General features: G+C 52.4%; 1 protein-coding gene across 3 annotated transcripts in view; it reads right to left on the reverse strand.

Moving 5' to 3' along the window:
- HAO2 (hydroxyacid oxidase 2) overlaps nucleotides 1-19,572 on the reverse strand; it is a 257,628-nt gene that overhangs the window by 137,330 nt on the left and 100,726 nt on the right. The window lies entirely within an intron of this gene.

The following is a 19,572-nucleotide window of genomic DNA, read 5'->3' on the forward strand; positions in this document are numbered from 1 at the left end:
TCTTTGTCTTCTTGTGTTTTAGCATCATCAGGCGGAGGAGATTTGGCGTCGGAGCAGGAGGGAGCTGCAGGTCACCAGGCCCCGGTGGGCACTGACACAGACACCGAGGAGACCAGTGATCCGGAGGGCGAGGGGAGCACCACAACGGGGGCCGGTGGAGACACCAGCGACACGGACACGTCCTCGTTTGGGAGCTCCCTAGCGGTGGCGGCACCATCTGTGCCCCCCGCAACAACAGGTACAGCCGCCACCCAGCGCACCAGCACCGCCCTCCCAGCAGCCCCTCAGTCTTCGCTCCGTGGCCGCTCGGCCAGGAAGGCGCGCGTCTCCTTCGCCCCAGGCACCTCAGCCCCTGCCTCTGTTACCCCTGCTGCCCTCAGTGCGGAGCTCATTGACCTGGTGAGGACGGTCATTGTTGGGCAGACTACCCTTCTGAATGCCATCCAGGGGGTGGAAAGGGAGGTGCATCGGAGCAATGACTACCTGGAGGGCATTCATTCGGGTCAGGCTGCCCATCAACGAGCGTTCACTGCTCTGGCCTCAGCACTGACGGCAGCCATTGTCCCTGTCTCCAGTCTCCCTCTTCTATCTGCCTCCACCCTTTCTCTGTCTCCTGTACCTCAACCTATCCCATCCACACCATCAGACCAGCCTGCACACACCTCAACACCCAAGGCCAGCTCATCCAAACATAAGCACCACAGAAAACACAAGCATTCACCCAAGCAACACACAGATGCAGACATATCAACAGTCACTACCACCTCTGTGTCCCCGTCCTCCTCGTCTCCCTCCTCCCTCCCTGTGACGTCTACACTCACACCTGCATGCACCCCAACATCAGCCAGTTCTTCCACCACCAGCAAACCCTCCACTACAGTCCGCACACCTGCAGTCACCACCCCCACTGGCATTTACACGTCCCCTGTGTCCTCTCCCACTGTGTCTGTCACCCCCTCTTCCAAGACACATAAACGCAGGCAGACACCCAAACAACAGCCAACCACCTCACCACAGCCTACGTCCCAGTCACCTGCACCCAAGGACAGCACACCTGGCTCTCATACAACCACATCCTCTTCCTCCACTTCTCTCACCACTACTCCTACCCCTTACCTTGGTCCCAAGAAAAATTACCTCTCCAGTTTTGACCTCTTTCCCTCCCCCGACCCACCCCCTCCAACTGGGAAAAGTCCCAAGGGCACCTCAGCCACCACCAGCCCAACTTCTACAGTGCAAGTGGTGCATGGCATGTGGAGTCCACCCTTTGGCGGCAGTAACACTTCGGTGAGCAGCAAGGGGACAGCCAGCCCCCCCCCAGGCAAGAGGACCCGGAAATTGAAGGGCCGCCGTGAGCGGACAGAGACGGATGCCCCCAAGGAGGTGACTCCGGCCACTTCACCGGCCACAGCAGCCAGGGGAGGCAAGGGCCCGAGAGCCCCATCTAAGGAGCGGAAGGACAGCAGGGCGGAGAGGACAACCACCAGGAGCGCGGAGCAGGAGGGCCCCACAAGCCCCATCCCGGCTGCAAGGGACGACACCAAAGGGCCCAGGACTCACTCCCCGAAGGGGCCTGACACAGCACGGTCGGAGGGCGAGTGAGCAGGGTGTCCAGGCCAGGTATGACTCCCTTGACATACTGCAAGAGCACCGCTGAACAGGGCCCCGCCGTGAAGACAGGTACCGCTGAACAGGGCCCCGCCGTGAAGACAGGTCCCGCTGAACAGGGCCCCTCCGTGCAGAAGAGCACCGCTGAACAGGGCCCCGCCGTGAAGACAGGTACCGCTGAACAGGGCCCCGCCGTGAAGACAGGTACCGCTGAACAGGGCCCCGCCGTGAAGACAGGTACCGCTGAACAGGGCCCCGCCGTGAAGACAGGTACCGCTGAACAGGGCCCCGCCGTGAAGACAGGTACCGCTGAACAGGGCCCCGCCGTGAAGACAGGTACCGCTGAACAGGGCCCCGCCGTGAAGACAGGTACCGCTGAACAGGGCCCCGCCGTGCAGAAGAGCACCGCTGAACAGGGCCCCGCCGTGAAGACAGGTACCGCTGAACAGGGCCCCGCCGTCTCAAGCACCGCTCCGCTGGGCCCTTCCTGTCAAGCACCGCTCCGCTGGGCCCTTCCTCTCAAGCACCGCTCCGCTTGACATCGCCATGTCATGCACCGCTGCGCTGGGTCCCGCCGTCTCAGGCACTGTTTATGGTTCACTGTGCCCACCATGCCTCCTCCTTGACCAGTGGACTCTGTAATCCACCTGAGAGACTGTGGCTTTGCACTCCCCAGGATGGCACAGTGGGCAATCCACCCACTGTAGAGACTTGAGAGACTGTGGCTTTGCACTCCCCAGGATGGTCCAGTGGGCAATCCACCCACTGTAGAGACATTGAGAGACTGTGGCTTTGCACTCCCCAGGATGGTACAGTGGGCAACCCACCCACTGTAGAGACATTGAGAGACTGTGGCTTTGCACTCCCCAGGATGGTACAGTGGGCAACCTACCCACTGTAGAGACATTGAGAGACTGTGGCTTTGCACTCCCCAGGATGGTCCAGTGGGCAACCCACACACTGCAGAGACTTGAGAGACTGTGGCTTTGCACTCCCAAGGATGGTACAGTGGGCATTGTGGCTCCTCGTGGATCTGGCGTCGTGGACTCATGTGGCTGTGGTGGCCCCCCCTTCCCTTCCCCCTGAGGTGCCTGTAGTTTTGACATCAGATGCCCCTGCAGTGTTCTCTCCAAAGGACTCAGGTCTCGTGTGTGGGCTTTGCCCTTGTTTCGCAGAACCTTGGCCCACGGACATGTTAGATTCGTAGGATGTGCAGGACTTGTTACTTCAGTGATACACTGATGTGTATATCTTTTTGGTTTTTGTAAATATTTTTCACGGTTGCTCAATTATTTCCAGGTGCTTTTTTGTACATGAAAATTTATTCCAAATTTGGTTGTGTCATTGTATTTTTAAAGGGTCTTTGTGTGGTGTCACTGTGACTTCCTGCTCTGCATTGGTGTGTACATATTGGGGGGGTCGCATATGTGTATGCCCGTAACCTTTCTTCCTCCCCCCTCCCGTGTGTCGTAGGTGCAGTACTCACCGTTGACGTCTGCGCCGGAGTTCGTACTCGTGGTAGATGAGCAGGTAGACGAGAGCAGGTATGATGTTCAATTCGGGTTCCATGCTGTCCGGATTCCGCGTGGAGTGTCTCGAGGTGAGCGTTTTCCATTGGAAATGTCTGTTTCCGCCGTGTTTTTATCGGCGGGGCTCCCGCCCCGGAAATGGTGGCGGATTGGTGGGTCGTGATAGGGTGGGCGGTACATTGTCTGCCGCCTGGCTGTTGGCGGTGACCGCCGCGCTGTTTGTTTGTTCCGCCGTGGCGGTCGGAGTGTTAATGTGGCGGGCTGTTTTGGCGGTTTCCGCCAGGGTCAGAATTGCATTTTTTTGTCCGCCGGCCTGTTGGCGGGTTGGCCGCCGCTTTATCACCGACCGCCAGGGTCAGAATGACCCCCAAAGTATTTGAGAATGATGGAGGAGACAGCGTATCTGAATGTGATGAAGGAAAGACTTCATGAAACCCTTGAGAGACAGAATATTGGATCTGAAATCAAATATCACCATTGGGAGAGCTCTTAGCATGTAAGTAGTTAACAATAAAACATAGGGTACATTTCTTCACTCAGCTTGTGATAAAGTGTCACGTAAAACATGCATATGACATACATAGGCACACTGCAAACATACTAATGTCCCACATAAGCAAACTGAAAGCCTGGCAGCTTGGAAGCTTCTACTAAAGCTAAACTAAGGTTTTCATGGATATTTTGTCAGAGAAGGGTATCAGGAGTTTCTGGCTACAAATAATGGTGTACTTCAGGTGAAATGAAAAACTTGTTGAAAGGGCGCGGCATACCTCATAAGAACAGCATTGTATGCCGCACAGGCAAATGGACAAGTGGAGCGATTTAACAGCTTATCAAGGACAATCTTAACTGGGCATTCATGAATAGTCTGGATTGGAGGTTTTTCATCAGGATACAAATTGTGGATGTATTGAATCACTCGTCACAGTCCCATCATGTTATTAAAGAGAAGCGAGCCATTTTAAGGAGATTACAAACAAAACAAGTGCAAGGAAAGCTATGGTGAGAAAACAAGTGTTGGTGGAGGATTACGTGAGAATATGTAAACTGACCTTGTTAGCAAGTGTGTACTAAAGCTTAGAAGGTCAATAAAGGCAGGGAAAGTTAAACATATGACAGAGGGTGGATGAGTGTGGAATTTGAAATGGGTGGCCAAACGTAGGCATGACAAATCGGTATTGATGAACTGGAGAATGACAATGCTGCGGTGGTACCAGGAGTATGAGTTATAGCCAGGATGGTATTGACATGTTTGCCCCAGGCAGGATGTGCATATGGAGTATCATGAGTGCTGGGCTTTGCCTAATGATGGAGTAAATCAAACTCTGGGTGATCATAGTGTGGCCTCCAAGGTGAAGCAAAATGCTAGGTTAAGAAGACCTTCTGTTAGACTCAAGGTTTTGTTTTAATCCCTCCTCCTCCATTTCCTTACTGTATTTTTATTATTGAAAGGGGTGGATGTGTTACATTTATTTAAGTGCATTTTAATAAATGACATTATTAGCCAGGCTCATATATATGTGGATCCGACTATATTCCCAATGATAGTTTTAGAATCTTTGACTTTACAGCATTTACATGTATGAGCGATGCTCAGGGCAGTAGGGTTGTCTTGGAATTTGAACGGTGAGGTTTGTTTTTTCACTATATTTGAAGCAGAGAATAAACAACATTGCCTTGCAATTTCTACACTTGTCCATCTCCCACTGCAGCCAGAAAGGTTCCTCCTTCCAATGTCGGCATTGCCCCATGAGTCTCTGCAATAGCCCTGGACATCACTACACAGATTATTCAAAATTGGGACTAATCCGAGGTACCACCCTGATTTTAGTGCGGAGGCACATTCTCGAATCTCCTCCTTGGCACCTTCCATCTTGCATCATTCATCATCAGACACCGCACTTGTTACCCTGATGCACAAGAACTGTGACTTCAGAATGTCCTTTTGAATAAATGTGATCAGAAGAGGTGTTTTCTCCAACAGTCAACTACTTGAGCCTCCTCCCATCATCAGAACCTGTCCAACACTGAGCACATCTAAACCAGGGGTCTCCAAACTTCTGTGTAATAAGAGCAACTTATGTTCAATGAAAATTATCCTCAGCTACTAACATTATTAGAGTGGTACTTAAGACCACATCAGACAAGATTACACTAGTGATCATACTAGTTCACTAGCAGTGATCACCTCAGTGCATATGGCAGGGGTACTAGCAGTAATCTAAAAAAGAAAAAATCTTTGTCAACTTAGAACGCCTCTATATGTGTGTACAAAACAGTGACGGCTGCAATGTCCCTGGCACAAAAATAGGAATATTAGAAATAAGTCTCCCCGCATTATTTATCACCCAAAAATCAGATTTAAATATATTTTGGAAAGTCAGCCATTTTTTTCCAAACATCAGCTTATGAGGTCTGAAACCAGACAAACTTTTGTCTTGAATACACAGTTTTGTCATACATACATTCATTTATCCAAGAAATCAGTTTTAATTCAGTAGGCTGAGAGGCACTTGCTGCTAGCTGGAGGACTACCAGTAGCTCACAAGCTACTTGTTGGAGAAGCATGGTCCACACCAAGGATCTCTGCTTGGACCTCCTTGACAACCACCCAGGCCGCCGCCAACAGGTCCAAAGAACAGAACAAAGGACTGGCTGAGAGAATCATGCACAGGGACCAGTGACTATGTACTCCATCAATTCAGCTGGTATGCAAGTTCGACATGTCCTACTTCACTATCCAAATTATTTCCTATTCTACTCCTTGCTGCCTCTGAAGCGAATCTCCACCTGTCAGCCTCTTTCTTACACCACCACATAGACTGGGTGGAGAAACCTAAACTTCGAATGACCTCCCACTGACACAAGATGACACCACCCTTTAAGGGAAGTGCTGAACCCACCTCCCCAGCCAGGCTGCCCTCTAGCCCTGGCTGCTGCTAGATCTGGCAAACCTTATGTAAGATATGTATCTAGAATAGATATGGTGTGTATTCCGCATGCCACAAGTCAGTCTAAACAAAAAGCTATCACATATTCCTTTGGGTTAGGCAGAACAGCCTGTAAACAAGCAGGGTTTAAAGACGTAATGCAAAAATACATTAAATAGATATTTATTCAGGGAGACAGCTCTCTACTCCCGCAGCTGCATGAAGCAGTACTTTTAGAATCAGAGGTTTTGTAACATGTAAGACCTCATTACACACAATACAGTCCAGGAGACTTGTTGAGGACACACAAGCCATACCTCTGGGTGGCACAACTGCTGTGTAGTAGCAAAATATCAACACATTTACTTAAGAGTAACACAAGATTCCTACAGGTACAACACGCATGTGACCATGTAACTTCTGCATACACTCAGGTCCTTGTGTACCACAAAATTTGCTCTCTTTGTAGATGTATTCACCAAATCGTTGCCTTTGAAGAGCTCTGGCACAAACAAAATTCGGATTTAGCAAAAAAAACTACCAGCAACACAAAACACCAGCAGCAGGACATCCTTTGGGGGGAGCAGCAATGACAAACACATGAGGGCGCTTACAGTGGTCCAGGGAATGTATATCATGGGGTGGGTCCCTGTCCATGACGTTCCATCATGGAAACCAACAGACAAGGCATTGATGAAGCTGCACACATCAGACAGGTTTATCACATCCTGGCACATTCCAATTGTCTTGTATCAAAAATACCCTAGCATGACCTACACCCTCCATTGATACCCCAGGATGCGGGGAGGCTGATGCCGACCAGTCACATAGGGCATGATTGAGATCTCGGCAGATGAAATCCTCTGTCACAAACATGACGGATATCCCGTCCACCGTATTCCGATCTCCAAAGGAAATGATGGGATAGTAATAGGCAAACGGGATATCTGTTACATTTGCGACAGAGTATTGCCCTCTGTCAAGATCTAAATCATGCCCATATTCTGATTATCGCCACTAAGACTTCAGATGCCAAAAAGAGCTTACCAAAATTGAATGGATGGAAAGAGGTTTCTACCCTCCCATTGGTGCTGGCAAAACGTGTCCTGGATGTTCTACCCATAACCTACCCCTAATTCTAAAAACCCATTTCAGTGTCTGAGATATTTGCAGCACTGCCCAGATGGACAATAGACACCACCCACACGGTCTATGGACTCCTCTTTAAATATTTGACAGATCACTCTTACCTGGTCATGCCGCCGCCATCCAACCCTAGTCAAGAGAGTGTCCTGAGACACTGGGCTAGCGCTGGACTTTGCAATCTCCATTTGCACTGGGACCGACTGTGAACATTCCCATCTCCTCGTGCACCAGTAAAGAACAGTTCAGAGCTTGGGGTCAAGGGATTTCAGTGGAAGATCCATTCCCTCAAGACCTATCGTAGTGGCACCGAGCTGGCTTCTGTGCACATATTCCGTGGTCTTGTCAGTTGGTGTGAGAAAGTAGCCTCTTTCTAGCCTTGTTACCCCCACTTTTGGCCTGTTTGTGAGTGTATGTCAGGGTGTTTTCACTGTCTCACTGGGATCCTGCTAGCCAGGGCCCAGTGCTCATAGTGAAAACCCTATGTTTTCAGTGTGTTTGTTATGTGTCACTGGGACCCTGCTAGTCAGGACCCCAGTGCTCATAGGTTTGTGGCCTATATGTGTTCCCTGTGTGATGCCTAACTGTCTCACTGAGGCTCTGCTAACCAGAACCTCGATGGTTATGCTCTCTCTTTACAAATTGTCACTAACAGGCTAGTGACCAATTTTACCAATTCACATTGGCATACTGGAACACCCTTATAATTCCCTAGTATGTGGTACTGAGGTACCCAGGGTATTGGGGTTCCAGGAGATCCCTATGGGCTGCAGCATTTCTTTTGCCACCCATAGGGAGCTCTGACAATTCTTACACAGGCCTGCCACTGCAGCCTGAGTAAAATAATGTCCACGTTATTTCACAGCCATTTACCACTGCACTTAAGTAACTTATAAGTCACCTATATGTCTAACCTTTACCTGGTAAAGGTTGGGTGCTAAGTTACTTAGTGTGTAGGCGCCCTGGCACTAGCCAAGATGCCCCCACATCGTTCAGAGCAATTTCCCCGGACTTTGTGAGTGCGGGGACACCATTACACGCGTCCACTGTACATAGGTCACTACCTATGTACAGCATCATAATGGTAACTCCGAACATGGCCATGTAACATGTCTAAGATCATGGAATTGTCACCCCAATGCCATTCTGGCATTGGGGAGACAATTCCATGATCCCGCGAATCTCTAGCACAGACCCGGGTACTGCCAAACTACCTTTCCCGGGGTTTCACTGCAGCTGCTGCTGCTGCCAACCCCTCAGACAGGTTTCTGCCCTCCTGGGGTACAGCCAGGCTTGGCCCAGGAAGGCAGAACAAAAGACTTCCTCAGAGAGAGGGTGTTACACCCTCTCCCTTTGGAAAAAGGTGTCAGGGCTGGGGAGGAGTAGCCTCCCCCAGCCTCTGGAAATGCTTTGATGGGCACAGATGGTGCCCATCTCTGCATAAGCCAGTCTACACTGGTTCAGGGATCCCCCAGCCCTGCTCTGGCACGAAACTGGACAAAGGAAAGGGGAGTGACCACTCCCCTGACCTGCACCTCCCAGGGGAGGTGCCCAGAGCTCCTCCAGTGTGCTCCAGACCTCTGCCATCTTGGAAACAGAGGTGCTGCTGGCACACTGGACTGCTCTGAGTGGCCAGTGCCAGCAGGTGACGTCAGAGACTCCTTCTGATAGGCTCTTACCTGTGTTGCTAGCCTATCCTCCTTCCTAGGTAGCCAAACCTCCTTTTCTGTCTATTTAGGGTCTCTGCTTTGGGGAATTCTTTAGATAACGAATGCAAGAGCTCATCAGAGTTCCTCTGCATCTCTCTCTTCACCTTCTGCCAAAGGATCGACCGCTGACTGCTCAGGACACCTGCAAAACCGCAACAAAGTAGCAAAGATGACTACTGCAACCTTGTATCGTTGATCCTGCCGCTTTCTCGCCTGTTTCCTAGTGGTGCATGCTCTGGGGGTAGCCTGCCTCCTTCTTGCACCAGGAGCTCTGAAGAAATCTCCCGTGGGTAGACGGAATCTTCCCCCTGCAACCGCAGGCAACAAAAGACTGCATCACTGGCCCTCTGGGTCCACTCTCAGCACGACGAGCGTGGTCCCTGGAACTCAGCAACTCTGTCCAAGTGACTCCCACAGTCCAGTGACTCTTCAGTCCAAGTTTGGTGGAGGTAAGTCCTTGCCTCCCCACGCTAGACTGCATTACTGGGTACCACGTGATTTGCAGCTGCTCCGGCTCCTGTGCACTCTTCCAGGATTTCCTTTGTGCACAGCCAAGCCTGTGTCCCCAGCACTCTAACCTGCAGTGCACAACCTCCTGAGTTGTCCTCCGGCGTCGTGGGACTCCCTTTTGTGTCTTCAGGTGAGCTCCGGTTCACTCCTCTTTGTAGTGCCTGTTCTGGCACTTCTGAGGGTGCTGCCTGCTTCTGTGAGGGCTCCCTGACTTGCTGGGCACCTCCTCTGTCTCCTCATCCAAGTGGCGACATCCTGGTCCCTCCTGGGCCACAGCAGCATCCAAAAACCCTAACCGCAACCCTTGCAGCTAACAAGGCTTGTTTGCGGTCTTTCTGCGTGGGAACACCTCTGCAAGCTTCTTCACGACGTGGGACATCCATCCTCCAAAGGGGAAGTTTCTAGCCCTCTTCGTTCTTGCAGAATCCACAGCTTCTACCATCCGGTGGCAGCTTCTTTGCACCCTCAGCTGGCATTTCCTGGGCATCTGCCCAATCTCGACTTGGTCGCGACTCTTGGACTTGGTCCCCTTGTTCCACAGGTACTCTCGTCTGGAAATCCACTTTGGTTGCTTTGCTGGTGTTGGTCTTCCTTGCAGAATTCCCCTATCACGACTTCTGTGCTCTCTGGGGAATATAGGTGCACTTTACACCTACTTTTCAGGGTCTTGGGGTGGGCTATTTTTCTAACCCTCACTGTTTTCTTACAGTCCCAGCGACCCCCTACAAGCTCACATAGGTTTGGGGTCCATTCGTGGTTCGCATTCCACTTTTGGAGTATATGGTTTGTGTTGCCCCTATACCTATGTGCTCCTATTGCAATCTACTGTAACTTTACATTGCTTGCATTACTTCCTTTTGCTATTACTGCATATTTTTGGTATTGTGTACATATATCTTGTGTATATTTGGCATCCTCATACTGAGGGTACTCACTGAGATACTTTTGGCATATTGTCATAAAAATAAAGTACCTTTATTTTTAGTATATCTGTGTATTGTATTTTCTTATGATATTGTGCATATGACACCAGTGGTATAGTAGGAGCTTTGCATGTCTCCTAGTTCAGCCTAAGCTGCTCTGCTATAGCTACCTTCTATCAGCCTAAGCTGCTAGAAACACCTCTTCTACACTAATAAGGGATAACTGGACCTGGTACAGAGTGTAAGTACCCCTTGGTACCCACTACAAGCCAGGCCAGCCTCCTACAGTTGGCAAAGAGCTTCGCCTGACATGGCTTATCTATATATTTATTACTTTACTCCTACGATACAAGAGAAAAAAATACTCTCTCTAAGACACTCCTCTGTGATCTTCTCTGTTCTGATCTTCCGCTCCTCTTCTTCTTTACCTTCTTCTGTGATCTTCTCTCTTCTGCTCTTCTCTCTTCTGCTCCTCTTCTTCTTTCACCTTCTTCTTGGATCTTCCCGCGTCTGCCCTCCTGCTCCTGACTCGTCTCTCTGACCTCCTTCACTCGCCACCCCCTCTGTAACGCCCCTATCTACCTATCTTTCTCCCTCACTCGCCACCTCCTCTGTAACCCCCCTATCTTCCTATCCTTCTACCCTTCTAGCTCTCATCCTCACTCACCTCCACCTCTGTAACCCCCTATCTTCTATCTCTCACCCTCACTCACCTCCACCTCTGTAACCCCCCTCCCCTATCTTCCTAACTTTCCTCCTAAACTTTCTTCCTAAACTCCCCGCCACCCTTAACCCCCCTCCCCCATCTTTTCTCCCCTCTACCTGTCCCCCATCCCTCCGCTTTCCCGCCGCCACCTCCTGCACGCCCCCGCCCCCCCCAGCTCCCATTCGTCACCCCACTCCCGTCCCCCGCCCCCAGCTGACCCCTCCCCCCCTTATGGCGGCCGCTGCGCGACCGCGCCGCTGGCGTGCCAAAGGCAAGCCCGTCTGCACCCGTCCGCACCCAGCGCCACGACCCCTGGCCCTCAGCACTCCCAAACCCCGCTGCACCGCTACGACCCCATCACCCTCCACGCCCTCAACCCAGGGCGTTCCAGCACCTGCTTCCAAGCCAACCCGAAACGTACCCACGGACCCTTCGCATGTCACACCTGCAAACTTACCTTCCACCACGAAACCACCACGACCACCAGCCCACGCGCCATCAACCACCTCAAATGCATCCTGATCAACGCACGATCCGTCCACAAGCACGCCATTGAACTCTGGGACCTCCTGAGACCTGGATGAACGCCTCCTCAGCCCCTGACATCGCCATAGCCATCGCCGAAGGCTACAAGATTTCCAGGAAAGACCGCACCAACCAAGTAGGAGGAGGAATCGCCATCGTCTTCAAAGACTCCATCAACGTCACCACCTCGACCGAAGACACCCCCCTCGCCGCCGAACACCTGCACTTCCAGATCCGCACAGACCCCAGGACCACCCTCAGAGGATCCCTCATCTACCGTCCCCCCGGACCGCGCGCCCTCTTCAGCGACTCCATCACCGACTTCATCTCCCCGCACGCCCTCGCCTCGCCGGACTACATCCTCCTCGGCGACCTCAACTTCCATCTGGAACAGAACAACGACCCCAACACCACCGCCCTGCTCGACAACCTCGCCAACCTAGGCCTCAAGCAACTGGTGAACACCCCCACCCACATCGCCGGACACACGCTTGACCCCATCTTCTCCACCAGCAAACACGTATCCTTCAGCCACGCCTCCGCTCTACACTGGACCGACCACAGATGTGTCCACTTCACCTTCCGACGCAAGACTAGCCACCTCCGCACACAACCCATCCTACGTCGACAGTGGAACAAAATCCACGAAGAACAGCTTCTCTCCACTCTCATCGACAACCAACCCATCTTCTCCGCCAACCCCAACGACGCAGCCCTCAGCCTCACGAACTGGATCACCAACTGCGCAGACAACCTCGCTCCCCTCAGGCGCCCTCCAAGACAATCCAACACCAAAAAAACCTCTCTGGTTCTCTGACACCCTTAAGGAATCAAAGAAAACTTGTCGCACCCTCGAGAAAGCCTGGCGTAAGGACCACACCACAGACAACATGACTGCCCTCAAGAACGCTACCCGCGAACACCATCACCTGATCCGCGCAGCCAAAAGGAATTTCTTCACAGACAGACTGGACAAAAACAGCCACAACAGCAGAGAACTCTTCAACATCGTAAAAGATCTCTCCAACCCCAACGCCAACGCCATCACGCCCTCACAAGACCTTTGCAACTCCCTCGCCACCTTCTTCCATCGTAAGATTACCGACCTACACGACAGCTTCGGACACCAGACCCAGCCGACCACCACAGAACCCACACCCCCAGCCATCACCCTCAACGCCTGGTCCCACATCAACACAGAAGAGACCAAAGCCACCATGAACTCCATCCACTCCGGTGCCCCCTCGGACCCCTGCCCACACTACATCTTCAATGAAGCCGACAACATCATCGCCCCGCACCTCCAGACCATCATCAATACCTCGTTTTCATCTGCTACCTACCCGAGAGCTGGAAACACGCTGAAGTCAACGCCCTACTGAAGAAACCTACGGCTGACCCAAGCGACCTGAAGAACTTCTGCCCCATCTCGCTCCTCCCCTTCCCTGCCAAAGTCATAGAGAAGACCGTCAACAAGCAGCTTACCAACTTCCTTGAAGACAACAACCTTCTCGACCCCTCTCAGTCCGGATTCCGAGCCAACCACAGCACAGAAACCGCCCTCATCTCAGTCACAGACGACATCAGAACCCTGATGGACAACGGAGAAACAGTCGCCCTCATCCTCCTCGACCTCTCGGCTGCCTTCGACACCGTCTGTCACCGCACCCTAAACACCCGCCTCCGCTCCACAGGGATCCAAGGCCAGGCCCTGGACTGGATCGCCTCCTTCCTCTCCAACCGCTCCCAAAGAGTCTACCTTCCACCTTTTCGCTCAGACCCCACCGAGATCATTTGCGTCGTCCCACAAGGCTCCTCGCTCAGCCCGACACTCTTCAATGTCTACATGAGCTCCCTCGCCGACATCGTACGCAAACACAGCATCATCATCACCTCCTACGCCGACGACACTCAACTGATACTTTCCCTCACCAAGGACCCCACCAGCGCCAAGACCAACCTGCAAGATGGAATGAAGGACGTTGCAGATTGGATGAAACTCAGCCGTCTGAAACTGAACTCAGACAAAACGGAAGTCCTCATCCTCGGTAACACCCCGACCGCCTGGGATGACTCCTGGTGGCCCACGGCCCTGGGCACCGCACCAACCCCCTCAGACCACGCACGCAACCTCGGCTTCATCTTGGACCCTCTTTTCACCATGACCAAACAAGTCAACGCCGTATCATCCTCCTGCTTCCTCACCCTCCGCATGCTCTGAAAGATCTTCCGCTGGATCCCCACTGACACCAGAAAGACCGTAACCCACGCCCTCGTCACGAGCCGCCTGGACTACGGAAACACCCTTTACGCTGGAACCACTGCTAAACACTAGAAACGTCTGCAACGAATTCAAAACGCCCCCGCCCGCCTCATCCTCAACATACCCTGCAACAACCACATCTCCGCACACCTGAGACACCTGCACTGGCTTCCCGTCAGCAAAAGGATCACCTTCCGTCTCCTCACCCACGCACACAAAGCCCTCCACAACAAGGGACCAGAATACCTCAACCGTCGCCTCAGCTTCTACGCTCCCACCAGTCTTCTCCGCTCCACCAGCCTCGCTCTCGCCGCTGTCCCTCGCATCTGCCGCTCCACAGCGGGTGGGAGGTCCTTCTCCTACCTGGCAGCCAAGACTTGGAACACCCTCCCCACCATCCTCAGGACCACCCAGGACCACTCCGCATTCCGGAGACTTCTGGCTCTTCGAGCAGCAGTAACCCCTTCCCCCTAGCGCCTTGAGACCCGCACGGGTGAGTAGCGCGTTTTATAAATGTTAATGATTTGACTCCTCTGTCTCACCCTAAACCTCCCTCAATCTATAGCCTCCATCCCCACTCTTCTTATTCAGGTCTCATAGTTTCTATGCAGATCTTGTAGTTTCTATGCTGGTCTCGTAGTGCCTATGCAGGTCTCGTAGTTTTAATGAGAGTGTCGGAGTGCCTATGCAGGTCTCGTACTGCTTATTCAGGTCTCATAATTCCTATGCAGGACCCACTCACTAAGGACCCCGCCACCGCCAAGACCATTCTCCCCAACGGACTTCATGCCATCGCCAAGTGGATGGAGATAAGCCGCCTCAAGCTGAACTCGGATAAGACGGAGATCCTCGTCCTCGGCTCCAACCGATCAGCTTGGGAAGATTCCTAGTGGCCTGCCACACTAGGAGCCGCCCCAACTCCCACCACCCACGCTCGTAACCTTGGCTTCATATTGGACTCATCGCTCAACATGACCCAGCAAGTCAACGCCATCTCATCCTCATGTTTCAACACTCTCCGCATGCTTCGCAAGACCTTCAAATGGATCCCCATCAAAACCAGAAGAACGGTCACCCACGCCCTCGTCAGCAGCAGACTGGACTACAGCAATGCATTCTATGCGGGAACAATGGCCAAGCTCCAGAGGAAACTTCAGCGCATTCAGAACGCCTCCGCACGCCTCATCCTCAACCTTCCATGCCACAAACACATCTCAGCCCACCTCAGAGACCTTCACTGGCTCCCCGTCAACAAGAGGATCATCTTCAAACTCCTGATCCAAGCTCGCAAGGCTCTCCACGACGCAGACCAGGCCTACCTCAAAGAGCGTCTCAACTTCCACGTTCCCGCCCGCCAGCTCCGCTCCGCCAATCTCGCCCTTGCCACCGTCCCCGCATCCACCATACCACAACCGGCGGCAGATCCTTCTCCCACCTCGCCGCCAAAACCTGGAACTCCGTCCCCGTCAACCTACGTCTGACCCAGGACCTCCTGACCTTCAAGAAACGTCTCAAGACCTGGCTATTCGAACAGTAGCAATCCCCCCCCCAGCCCCATGAAACCCTAACGGGTGAGTAGCGCGCTTAACAAGTGATTGATTGATTGAATCTGAACCTGGCAGAGTCACACACCTTGCGTCTCTTGTGATGCTCTGATGCTAAATCTGAACCTGGCAGAGTCACACACCTTGCGTCTCTTGTGATGCTCTGATGCTAAATCTGAACCTGGCAGATTCACACACCTTGCATCTCTTGTGATGCTCTGATGCTAGATCTGAACCTGGCAGAGTCACACACCTTGCATCTCTTGTGATGCTCGGATGCTAAATCTGAACCTGGCAGAGTCACACACCTTGCATCTCTTGTGATGCTCTGATGCTAGATCTGAACCTGGCAGAGTCACACACCTTGCATCTCTTGTGATGCTCGGATGCTAAATCTGAACCTGGCAGAGTCACACACCTTGCATCTCTTGTGATGCTCTGATGCCGAATCTGAACCTGGCAGAGACACACACCTTGCATCTCTTGTGATGCTCTGATGCCGAATCTGAACCTGGCAGAGTCACACACCTTGCATCTCTTGTGATGCTCGGATGCTAAATCTGAACCTGGCAGAGTCACACACCTTGCATCTCTTGTGATGCTCGGATGCTAAATCTGAACCTGGCAGAGACACACACCTTGCATCTCTTGTGATGCTCTGATGCCGAATCTGAACCTGTCAGAGTCACACACCTTGCGTTTCTTGTGATGCTCTGATGTCAAACCTCAACCTGTCAGAGTCACACACCTTGCGTTTCTTGTGATGCTCTGATGCCGAATCTGAACCTGGCAGAGTCGCACACCTTGCATCTCTTGTGGTGCTCTGATGCCGAATCTGAACCTGGCAGAGTCACACACCTTGCATCTCTTGTGATGCTCTGATGCCGAATCTGAACCTGGCAGTCACACACCTTGCGTCTCTTGTGCTGCTCTGATGCAGACTCTGAACCTGGCAGAGTCACACACCTTGCATCTCTTGTGATGCTCTGATGCCGAATCTGAACCTGGCAGTCACACACCTTGCGTCTCTTTTGATGCTCTGATGCCGAATCTGAACCTGGCAGTCACACACCTTGCGTCTCTTGTGATGCTCTGATACCGAATCTGAACCTGGCAGTCACACACCTTGCGTCTCTTGTGATGCTCTGATGCCGAATCTGAATCTGGTGATCACACACCTTGCGTCTCTTGTGATGCTCTGATGCTAAATCTGAACCTGGCAGAGACACACACCTTGCATCTCTTGTGATGCTCTGATGCCGAATCTGAACCTGGCAGAGTCACACACCTTGCATCTCTTGTGATGCTCTGATGCTAATTCTGAACCTGGCAGAGTCACACACCTTGCGTCTCTTGTGATGGCAAATCTGAACCTGGCAGAGTCACCCACCTTACCTCTCTTGTGATGCTCTGATGCTAAATCTGAACATGGCGGAGTCACACACCTTGCGTCTCTTGTGATGCTCTGATGCTGAATCTGAGCCTGGCAGTCTCACACCTTACCTCTCTTGTGATGCTCTGGTGCTAAATCTGAACATGGCAGAGACACACCTTGCGTCTCTTGTGATGCCGAATCTGAACCTGGCAGTCACACACCTTGCGTCTCTTGTGATACTCTGATGCTAATTCTGAACCTGGCAGAGTCACACACCTTGCGCCTCTTGTGATGTCGAATCTGAACCTGTCAGAGTCACACACCTTACATCTCTTGTGATGCTCTGATGTCAAACCTCAACCTGTCAGAGTCACACACCTTGCGTTTCTTGTGATGCTCTGATGCCGAATCTGAACCTGGCAGAGTCGCACACCTTGCATCTCTTGTGGTGCTCTGATGCCGAATCTGAACCTGGCAGAGTCACACACCTTGCATCTCTTCTGATGCTCTGATGCCGAATCTGAACCTGGCAGTCACACACCTTGCGTCTCTTGTGCTGCTCTGATGCAGACTCTGAACCTGGCAGAGTCACACACCTTGCATCTCTTGTGATGCTCTGATGCTGAATCTAAACCTGGCAGTCACACACCTTGCGTCTCTTTTGATGCTCTGATGCCGAATCTGAACCTGGCAGTCACACACCTTGTGTCTCTTGTGATGCTCTGATACCGAATCTGAACCTGGCAGTCACACACCTTGCGTCTCTTGTGATGCTCTGATGCCGAATCTGAACCTGGGAGAGTCACACACATTGCGTCTCTTGTGATGGTCTGGTGTTGAATCTGAACCTGGCAGAGTCACACACCTTGTGTCTCTTGTGATGGTCTGGTGTTGAATCTGAACCTGGCAGAGTCACACACCTTGCGTCTCTTGTGATGCTCTGATGCCGAACCTGGCAGCTAGTGAGACACATTGCATTAAAAGTATGGAAAGTACAGTGCACTGATCTGCAATGCTGGCTCTTGCAGGAATAAAAACATTTACATGAAGGGCGCCTTCTGAGCACAAGATAAGCCGGACCCTGGCTGCACCAGACAGGTTTTACACCACAGCTGGGACCAGCAGCATAAAGAGAGACCTTTACACAGGAACTGGGCAGAATTCCCTCCTTTCTCTCAGGGTCCTCTTATCCAAGGGGAGCCAAGAGACCCTTCATGTTCTGTGCAGCTTTTTAAATAACATGAAGACCGAAAGTATAAACGGAGAGGTTTTGTGTTCTGCTGAATGCAACCTCCTATGTTTTAGAGACATGGGCGGTCATTCCAACCGCGGCGGGCGGCGGTAGCCGCCGAATGACCGCACCGCGGTCAAAAGACCCCGGCGGTCATTCTGGCTTTCCCGCTGGGCCGGCGGGCGACCGCCAAAAGGCCACCCGCCGGCCCAGCGGGAAAGACCCAGCAACGATGAAGCCGGCTCCGAATGGAGCCGGCGGAGTTGCTGGGGTGCGACGGGTGCAGTGGCACCCGTCGCGATTTTCAGTGTCTGCAAAGCATTATGGGGCCCTGTTAGGGGGCCCCTGCACTGCCCATGCCAGGGGCCCCACGACACCCGTTCCCGCCATCCTTTACCGCCTGGAACGGGATGGCGGGAAGGGGGTCGGAATCCCCATGGCGGAGGATTCCCTGGGCCAGGGGAAAACCGGCGGGAAACCGCCGGTTCCCCTTTTCTGACCGCGGCTTTACCGCCGCGGTCAGAATGGCCCAGGAAGCACCGCCAGCCTGTTGGCAGTGCTTCCGCGGTCCCCGGCCCTGGCGGTCATGGACCGCCAGGGTCGGAATGACCCCCATAATCTGCAGAAAGCAGCAAGCAGTATTATTCAAAGGACAGAACTCGGTTTCTAAGTGAGACAAAGTCATTCATTGTGGACAAAAAACATTTGAACAGTGTCTTGGTGTCTTCTAACAAGGTACCCATAGGTTATTTAAGAATCTTCCTTATTTCCTAAAACCTGGAACATGCCATACATGACTCCAGTGTGCTAAGTTGCAGGACACCAAGGGCCATATGTACGAACACTTTTTCCCATAGACACAGAATGGGTAAAATCCTTTGCTACATCTGGCCCTTAGTGTCCTGCTGAACTCGGCCCTTCCCCTGCGCCAACAGACCACACCCACAACCTTGGCATCATCTTGGCCAGCAAGTTATCTATGGAGAAAAAGGTAAACGCAGTCTTGTCCACCAGCTTCCACACCCCACGCATGCTCCTCAAGATCTTCAGCTGGCTCCCAGTCGACAACAGAAGGACCATCACTCAATCCTGTGTCACCACCAGGCTGCACCACGGTAACACTCCTTATGTAGGAATCACTGCACACCTCCTGAAGAGACTACAGACAATACAAAACTCAGCAGCACAACTCATCCTTGACCTCCCCAGACGGACTCACATCACCCCCCACCTTGAGAAGCTCCACTGGATCCCGATGCAGAAGAGATGCCAGTAGAAGATGCTGACCCCCTACTGCAAGGCCCGCACAACGAAGGACCAGCATACATCAACAAACAAATGACTCTCCACCAACCGACCAGACACCTGCAATCTGACTCCCTCTTCCTCTCACCACCCCCCTGATCTGCCGATCCAACAGCGGAGGACGCTCCTTCTCTCACCTGGTGGCCAAAGTCTGGAATGACCTTTCCCTGCAATTCAGGAACACTGAATACTCCCAGGATTTCAGAAAAGGACTCAAGAGATGACTGTCCAATTGAACAGAGCACTGCGAAGCAGCTAGCAACTCCAGCGC

Source organism: Pleurodeles waltl, chromosome 8, assembly GCF_031143425.1.
Source record: "Pleurodeles waltl isolate 20211129_DDA chromosome 8, aPleWal1.hap1.20221129, whole genome shotgun sequence".
NCBI classification, from domain to species: domain Eukaryota; kingdom Metazoa; phylum Chordata; class Amphibia; order Caudata; family Salamandridae; genus Pleurodeles; species Pleurodeles waltl.